This window comes from Limulus polyphemus, unplaced genomic scaffold (assembly GCF_000517525.1).
Source record: "Limulus polyphemus unplaced genomic scaffold, Limulus_polyphemus-2.1.2 Scaffold148, whole genome shotgun sequence".
NCBI classification, from domain to species: domain Eukaryota; kingdom Metazoa; phylum Arthropoda; class Merostomata; order Xiphosura; family Limulidae; genus Limulus; species Limulus polyphemus.
In genome coordinates this window covers 735,671-745,675 of record NW_013665758.1, presented here as the reverse complement: position 1 = coordinate 745,675, position 10,005 = coordinate 735,671, and positions in this window count along the sequence as shown.

Below are 10,005 nucleotides of genomic sequence, written 5' to 3'. Positions count from 1 at the left end.
TGGGATTCTCTTTTACCAACGAATAGTGGGATTGACCGTCACTGTATAACGCCCCCACTGCTGAAAGGGCGAGCATGTTTGGTGGGACGTGGATTCGAACCAGCGACCCGCAGATTGCAAGTCGAGCACCCTAACCACTAACCACCTGCCCATATCAGGCCTCCTTAAACCTGATCGGCAAATATTTAGATGTATAACTCATTCAGACTGGCAACTTACTTTTTGGCCTCACTTACAACTGTCCTGTTTACTCCAATCACATTACTCAGTATTGCACCAGATATTTCAACTGTCATCTCTGATCCCCCCACCCCCCGCTAGAAACCGGGTTTCGATAACCGTAGTGGGCAGAGGGGAGATGGCTCATAGTGTAGCTTGGTGCTTCATTACAAACAAATTCATCTCTGGCGTGGACGAAATCCCTGTTTGTTGTTGATTTAGCTTTTTGTCAGAGTTGATTGGGGTAGGTGAAAACTCATCACCTCCATATCACAGCTGTTAGCTTCCATGCAATCAAAATTCTGGGCTCGAGTCCTAATCTCAATATTTTGGGACCCTTATCTTGGAGAACGCTTTATCTTTGCTCTCACATTTGTAATTCATTAGACGTAACAGCTTTTATCTCCCAGTCTACTTTGGTACGAGATCTAGAACTATGTCTGGATTCTCAATATATAATTCCAAATCATCCATACTTTTTTATTCTTCACCGAGGACATTTCAGTGAAAGCAAATATACCACTTACACGAGCTATTCTGGTCAACACACAAAGAAAGTTTCTGATATCCTTTTGTTGTAGTCTTTTTATATTTTACTATTTGTTTTTGCAGGATTTTCTCCACTCAATCAAGAGTTGAACTTATAAGTAGCGATGCAGATGATTCCAAAGTAGAGCAAAGCACACTCGAGTCAAGTGAAGAAGAACAAGAAAATGAGATAAACTTCCACAGCATTTCCGATATCATTAGCAGTGAGACAGAGTCCAGTGAGGTTTGTTTTCTTCCCGAGCATCTTCGGTGTGCGGCACATACACTCAACTTAGTAGAAACCAGTGACATATAAAAGGCTTTGAGCGACGATACGTTCAAGAAAGTGTCCCGATCGACATTTCTTTGGATGCTTTGGAACAAACAGAACCGCAGCACCGTGGCAGCTGACCTTATACAACAAGAACTGGACGAACGTTTTGTTGTTCCGTGCGCTACGTGGTAGAATTTGATTTACAATGTGTTCGTTCGTATGAAGAGCATAATAACGAAGAGAGACGGTTCAGTCAGTAAAGTTTGTGATGAGCTGGGCATCACTAGTTTCAACCTTTCGGATATAAACTTCATTAAATAATATGTAATCGTCATGCGACCTGTAGCACGCGCGCTGGATTTACTTCAAAGCGGAACTAAGACCTACATGGAACTACCTCTGCCAACACTTACCGCATGTTTGATAAAAACTGAAAGATCTTTGTGGTAAACCACTCCAGACTTGCAAGCCACTTGTTAATGCTTTGATTTCAGGAGTTGAGAAGCGCTTTGACGGTGCCTTTGTTAATGAGGATCACGTTCTTGCAGCTGCTTTTCACCCATGGTTTAAACTTATTTGGATTAGCTGGAACGCTAGGAAAGAATCTGTAAAACAAATGACGATTAAAAAACTTCCAGAGAAAATGGAAGGCGGTGGTGGTGAAAGTTCAACAAATGCTGATTTAGTGATTTTTTCGTAATTTTCGAGCACCGAGAGAAATGACGATGTGCTTTAAACAAGAAGCAAAATCTGCAAGTAATTTGTCCCATAGTAGCAATGATCAAATAACACTGTTCCTGAGCAAAGAACCACCTACTTCGAAACATATAGAATCAAGCTTGTTCCTTTCACCAGCTTTTAAATCTCTCTTCATTTACTTCAATACATCAACTCCATCAAGTACAGCTGTATAGCGCATTTTCTCAACATGGAAAGAAACGTTGAAACCAAAAGGACCTGGATTAATGGATAACAATTTCGAGAAACTGATGCTACTGATATTATATAACAAATTAAAACAATAATAAAATTAAACAAATAATAAAGAACGTAATATCTTCTAATGTCAGAGACTTATTATTTCATATTAGTTTATTAGCTTGTTTTGAATTTCGCGCAAAGCTACACGAGGGCTATCTGCGCAAGGCGTCCCTAATTTAGTGCTCTCCAGTGGCACAGCGGTAAGTCTGTGGACTTACAACGCTAGAAACCGAGTTTCGATGCCCGTGGTGGGAAGAGTACAGATAGCCCATGAAAAAGCAAGCATGTTTGGTGGGATGGGAATTCGAACCCGCGACTCGCAAATTTTGATTCGACCTCCCTAACCATGCCGGGCCAGCATATAAACACAGTTTTAATTAAACACTTTTTTAGTGTTAGTTATTTCCTCACTCTAGCTTTGGGTGAGATTAGAGATTTTATAGGCGCTATTCAGTAATGTTTTTGCAAGAGTTTTTCTTAAAAAACAACGGGAAAACTCTCAGAATGTTAATATAACCCTGTAAAAGTCGGCTTATGAAACACTTTTGTATCAAATTGCCTGTTATGGTTTAATATCCAAGTATCAAAACGTGATAATCTTCTGTTAATTTGATCGAAAAATCAAATTTATGTATAATGGAAAACACCTTAGGTGTGAAAAAAGGTGCAGCCAAAAAAAGGACTGAGTATGCGACTTAAAGGAATGAAATCAAAATTGGTGGCCAAACTGGTAGCTACACTTATAGCATTGATAAGAATTTTTACAGCAAATATTCATTCATTAGTTTTTTGTTCAACTTGGGGCATGATGGTGGGTAAAACAAATTACGTGGCCTAGCTAATTAATGAATGGATAAGCAGAGAATTTAAATACGAATCTATTTTCAACATAGTATGATATGTGTATTTTTGTTATTGGTGCCCATTGCTTTAGTTTACATCAGTGAATATTGTAAGCTTATCAAAAAATATTTTCTTTAGATATATTTAAATATTTATTCTTATAAAAATTATTGAAGCTATTAAGAAGTCTATCTTAACACCACATACAGTCTAAACCAATGGTACAATGGCATGTTTCTGTAAACTAGGGCATGTTGCGACTCTCGAAATGTTTTGGTCTTAGACAAAAAATAAAAATGGCTCTTATTCTTTAAAGGGTTGCCGACCCCTGGATTAGATTATCCCAAGAGTGGTGGTGGATGCTGTTGACTAGCTTTCTTCCCTATAGTCTGTTACTTCAAAATTCGTAGAAAGCCCCCAGTGGCACAGCGGTATGTCTGCGGACTTACAACGCTAGAATCCGGGTTTCGATACCCGTGGTGGGCAGAGCACAGATAGCCCATTGTGCCTGTTTGTGCTTAAGTACAAACAGAACAAAGAAACAAAAGACTTCGTAGAGACACTATATATATATTATTATATTATAATCATACCCTTGAATTACAGTGTATTGTGCCCCTGTAGCTTAGTGATAAGCTTGAGAGTTTTTAACGCAAAGATTCGTGGTTCGATTCACACGACGAAAACAGTGCAGGTTGCCCATGATGCAGTTTTGCGCATTGTGATTGTAATTTAATAAATGTAATTGTTATGGTTCAAAAACAACAAAAACAATTTTCAAGTTCATAACATTTTTTTTTAAATTTATGATATCGCGCAGGAGTAAGCTGTTAATTATCTCTTACTGGAAATATTTGGAAAGAAGTAAGAATAATTAGTTGAAAGCAAAACTAATGCTAATGGTTTGATATTGTTCTAAAATACCCATAGAGCATAAAACAATAATTGGTTCCTGCTTTATGAAATTGAGACAAACAACCGCATTGTAATTGAAAGCTTATTTCAGATGATTTAAGACTTCCCCGCCCCCCCGTTGCTCAGCTGTAAGTTTGAGGGCTTATAACGCTAAAAATTGAGTTTAAATACTTGCGGTTGGCAAAGCACAGATAGCTCATTGCATAACTTCGCGCTTAACAACAAACAAACGAAGCATATTTAAGGAGATTTTGAATAATATAGATATCAATCGTCCTTTCACGTAAGATGTTACAAGGTACCTTTAGATGACTTTTGAAATATGCAAGGTTTGTATGCCTCTCGTGGTCTGGCATGACCTAGTTGTTAGGACATTCGACTCGCAATCTGCTGGTCGCGGGTTCGAATGCCATAACCGAACGTAATCGCCCTTTCAGCTATGGAGGATGTGGCGTTATAATGGTACGGTCAATCCCACCATTCGTTGGTAAAAGAGTAGCCCAAAAACTGGCGGTGGGTGGTGTTGAATAGTTGCTTTCTTTCTAGTCTATTACTGTTAAATTAGGTAGATAGCCCTCAAGTAGTTTTGTGCGAAATTCGGTAAACAAAGAAATGACGTCACGTTTATGCAGAAGTTGCAAAAATTTGGTTTAGTTTATGCAAGATCGTGCAACTGAACTCCTAAAAAAAAGTAAGTCGTGTTAATGAAACGTCGTGTTTGTTCAGCGTCTGGAGTATAAATTAAGATTCCTGTAAACTAGTTAGTGACGTAGGTTATAGATATTCGTTATCGCGTGTGCTTAGTTACTTAAAACAGTATTCTCGTATATACTATATAGAATATATGAAGTCGATAACGAATTATTTTTTTCTCTCCATACGAAATTTTTATTTATCTTTTTTTTACATGGTGACAGACGAAAGTAACCTGTGCTCGAGATTTTTAGTTATCTATTTTTACATGGTGACAGACGAGAGTAACCTGTGCTCGAGATTTTTAGTTATCTGTTTTTACATGGTTTGTTTGTTTGTAATTAAGCACAAAGCTACACAATGGGCTATCTTTGCTCTGCCCACTACGGGTATCGAAACCCGGATTATAGCGTTGTAAGTCCGCAGACTTTTTACATGGTGACAGACGAAAGTAACCTATGCTAAAAGAAAGAATATGAAATCAAATAATATCAAAGAAATCTTTATTCTGTAAAATACATTGCTGTTTCTGTTTAATTTTTATTAAAAGCTACATTTAATTAAATTATGTTTGTCACGGAAGAAAGGCCGATCTTAGAATTTAGAAATAAGTGTCTCTTTTTTATACTTACACATTAGAATAATACGTATGTTAATATCATTTGTACACTGTATATAATTTGAAGAATGATAGTATATATAATTATGTTGACAAACAACCTAAATGTAAATGTTATAAGGCCATACCAATAACTACTGTTTTTACATGGTTTGTTTGTTTGTAATTAAGCACAAAGTTACACAATGGGCTATCTGTGCTCTGCCCACCACGGGTATCGAAACCCTGATTCTAGCGTTGTAAGTCCGCAGACATTCACTAAGAACAGCCAAACCATTCATTATATATATATATATATATAATTATGTTGACAAACTTACATGTAAATTTTATAAGACCATACCAAGAGCTGTTAGATATTTATATATATATACCTCATTAAGAACAGCTAAATCTCTCACTATATGAACAGTTACATAGTTAAGTCTGGTGTATAATTATTTGCGATGAGCGCCGTAGATGTTGGTGTATGTGGTAAGTAGTAGTATGCGTATCGATCCATAAGGATTGTGGTATAGATATTCGTATATCTGGTAAACACTGATATGAGTGAATGTTCATAATGAGGGCTGTTAGTATGTCTCTAGTATTAATTAGTATGTGTAATTATTCATAACGATTACTACAGCTGTTGTTATATCATGTAAACATTGCTATATGCATATAGCAATTTACTGGAAATATGTGTACGGATACATTAGTTACTATTAAATGTACAATGAAACGCACACACATATGTATGTAGATACCGGATGTATGTGTAATATTACCACACCGACTTAAGTCTATAAGTAGTATTCATTGTTTGTTTTTTTACGCAAGTAATTATGCATTGCCTTTTGATTTATGAGAATTATTGTTGTAACCAAAGTGTTATTTCTACTAAATGAAGGGAAGAAAATTATAAGGTAATATTCGTATTCTGTTTCACACTCGAGACGAATCTACATACAGAAACATTTTCCATGCTCTGTTTTATTCTACTAAAAACAACAATACAGTAAGAAAAACAAACCATAGAGAGGCTATATAACTTCTGATTTTTACGTATATATTAATTTGTTCTCCTTAAATAATAAAGAAGTTTTAACGATAATGTTTTTTTCTTATACCCAATTTAAGGATCTCACTTTTATGTGCAAAATAATGTCTCAAGATCATACCTGAAATACCTTATGTGGTTAGCGACATAAATAGGATACTGTAAAGTGGTTTTATTACAGTCAAGTAGAAACAAAAACATATACATATTTCATGAACTCCATAGCGTCTTAAACATATATGACGAACATGTGGTTATGTGCGTGGTATGAATATTCTTAAGTTTTATTACAATATTTTATTTAATATTTTTAGAATAACAATGTATTGTGTAAAAATATACATATATGGACAGCATGTGAATATTTTTCTCTACATATATGTCTTTCTTTATCGATATTTGTCTCAGTCACTTTGCATACTACCAGTAAATATAAGGATCACTATATTTCAACTTAACTAAAAGGAGTAAGCAGACTGGAAATCTCGGAATGAAAGAAGAACACAGCCACTGTGTCACTGCAACGACAAAAAGTTTGGAGATTTAGTTTGCAGAAGAACAAGCGTGAAAATTAGTTGAGGTTTAAATGAAAAAGACAAACAAAAACAAACCCATTTATTGACAAATCAGTATAAAGCAAACCTATTTACTGACAAATCAGTATAAAACAAACCCATTTATTGACAAATCAGTATAAAAAAACCACTTATTGACAAATCAGTATACATATAAAAAAAAGACAACAGCTAGTCACGGTGAGAAACATTTTAAAATTAAATAAAAAAGTGTAGAGCTGTATTTACTGAAAATATGGCTCGTATTTCCTTCTGAACTCAATTGAAGAGAGAGTAGAAAACTGAGCCAAAAGTGGCACAGTCAGAAGAATTAAAGTAAAAATTAATGCAGCCTGACTCTCTGAAAGCAGAAACAGCCTTATTTTAAAGCACCGAAACTACTCTTACATTTCTCACCTTCTCTGCACCTGACTAATCGAGGGAATCCGGAAGTATACAACCGTAAAATATCCTCTCACTCAGGATAATGTTGGGTTCAAAACATGAAGCACCAGATAATATCCTTGATCGATTCACGCTTAAAACTTAGAACTAAATTAACACATGCCTTACACCGAATTTACTTTGATCTGAATTTGGATTCCCACAGGTGATGAACATTTTATATAACTATACTGCACATGAAGTACGAGAAGAAAAAACTAAATATGCGCCACCTGCTTATTATATAGTTAACTGTTTTCGTTGTAACCAAAACAAATCAATTTTCACAATTAAAGTTATTTTGTAGTATATATACTGACTTACTATGCCACTCCAGACTTTAGAACATTTTATGTTAGGGTAGGTTATGTTTTAAAGGTAAACTCTTTTAAAACAACAACATATGAAGCTATTACTTTTTTATAAAGGTACACATAAGAAACTATCTTTATAAAGCTAGAAAGTCTGCTACTTATGAAACATTTTTAATTTAATTTACACACTTGTTAAATAATGGTTTTATTATGGTCATTATATATTGATAAATGACACAAAGATCCGTGAATTTAAGAGTGAATGTCTATATTACTCAAAATCTTCTCAGCCCAACAACCATTTCTACACACAGCCAAATATGCCTGTGAAAGCTTTCAGGATCACTATGTCAACACAAAGTGGATCTTTCTAACACACTAAGCGTTCTTGCAGTTATGCTTCATCCCTCATACAACAGATGTACAATGCTTATATGATGGAAGATAAATTGATGACTGAGTAAGGGCTTGGTTGAGACTGAGTGCTAATAGCTTTCAAAAATAGCCGCGCTAACTGTAAAGCTGTTAACAGCTAGTATTTCTTAGCCAAAATTGTGCACGCACGGGTATCTTTAACGTAAAGTTATTTCCATATATCAAACAAAAAAGTCAAAATAAATCAATATTAGGTGACATAGATTTGGGAGCTAAAAAGGAAAGAAACAATTTTACGTCTATAATGTACCAAATATAGCTCATAATTTTAAAAGTTCTAGCAAATAGTGTACCTATTATCTCATTTCTCAGAAAAAAGGCAGATAAATATATCAAAAAGACAAACTTCCTTGAAAATTACATTCTGTGTTATGTTACGTCATACGCGGAAATATGTTCGTAATCTATTTTCTAGTTATTTTACTATTATTCGTATAGAAATATGTGATTTATATTTTTTATAAACCATAATAGCTCACAAAAACTTGAAAACGTTTATATTTATCAAAGACAGGAGTATTGTGGCGGCTAACACAAAAGCAGGTAATCTAAAGTCTTATCAATTGAGTCCTTCTCATTAAAGTTTAACTCTTCAAGACTAACCTTTCAAAAATCTAATACCTAGGTATAGACAAACAATTGTATTTCTCATGTTTTATTGTCCACTAGTGACTTATAACGCTAAAAACCGTGTTTCGATACCCGTGGTGGACACAGCACAGATAGCCCATTGTTTAGTTTTGTGTTTAAATGCAAACAAAATCATGTTTGAAAAAAGCTTAAATTGAAAGAAAGTTGATTACATTATACGTGATAGATAAATTTTACGCGCTAGGTGGCGTTCTTAGGAAAATCTCAGCTTTATATGTTTATTCACTTTACATGACACTAATCAGTCTTCAACTTAAAATTTATAGAAATAAAAATAAAAACAAATACGTTAGAGAAACATTCTAGAGTTTCCTTAAATGTTACCATGTTACTAAGTTATGAATCTAACGTACTTATTGTAGCTTATCTCTGATCATCAAAATCAAAATTTGTTCGACTTAACATTTTCGACGGCATATGAATCGACGCGAGGAAGCATTTCCCTCTCGTACCACTGTGTGCAGTCCTGTAAAACTGTTTTAGCTTCAAAGCACTACACGTATGCCGTGAAGCCAACATGCTGTTGACTGTCTGTATTTGTTTATGTGGTTTTATCAATTTCTGTTAGCGTGTTAAACTGCAGATCGAAAGATCCAAATATCGAGCTGAAAAACGTCGCTTCACACCTTCAGCTGTGAGTGAGTTATAACTGTGACTGTCAGTCCTGTTTATCTTACGTGCCGTATAATACTTATCAATTTATGCATATACAGTTAAGTCATAATGCAGTATTATGCGTGTTGTATTTGCGACAATGTTTATTTTATATTTACACTAAACATATGTCTTTCTCTATATACGAGTCAGCACAAGGAACTGATATGAATTAAACCGGCATACCTTTTTATATTTTCTGTTATTTTAGGATTGTGGTGAGTGACTTTATTAGGAACAGGATGCTACACACGTATTTCTTTGTCTGATGTATCCTTAGTATAGATGATGTTAAAATGACTTAGATATATTTATAAAATATATATAGAAAACATTGTTTTAACAAGCACTGAACATTTTTATAAAACGGAATAGACTAACAAACAAGTACAAAGCGGTGTTGAATAATACCTTCTCAGTTTTCTTTCTGAAACTTTGTTACGTATCTAATTAAAACATTAATTTTTCAACAATATTCGTTAATATGCTCTGCCTCATTTCAAGAATTAACATAAGCAGCTACATATGATATTGATTTTAGAACAGCTTTTGATTGTTTTTATGGATTTCGCGCAAAGCTACACGAGGGCTATCTGCGCTAGCCGTCCCTAATTTAGCAGTGTAAGACTAGAGGGAAGGCAGCTAGTCATCATTACCCACCGCCAACTCTTGGACTACTCTTTTACCAACGAATAGTAGGATTGACCGTCACATTATAACGCCCCCATGGCTGAAATGGCGAGCATATTTGGTGTGACGGGGATTCGAACCCGCGACCCACAGATTGCGAGTCGAGCACCCTAACCACCTGCCCAACAGCTTTTGAACGTCAGCTTGAC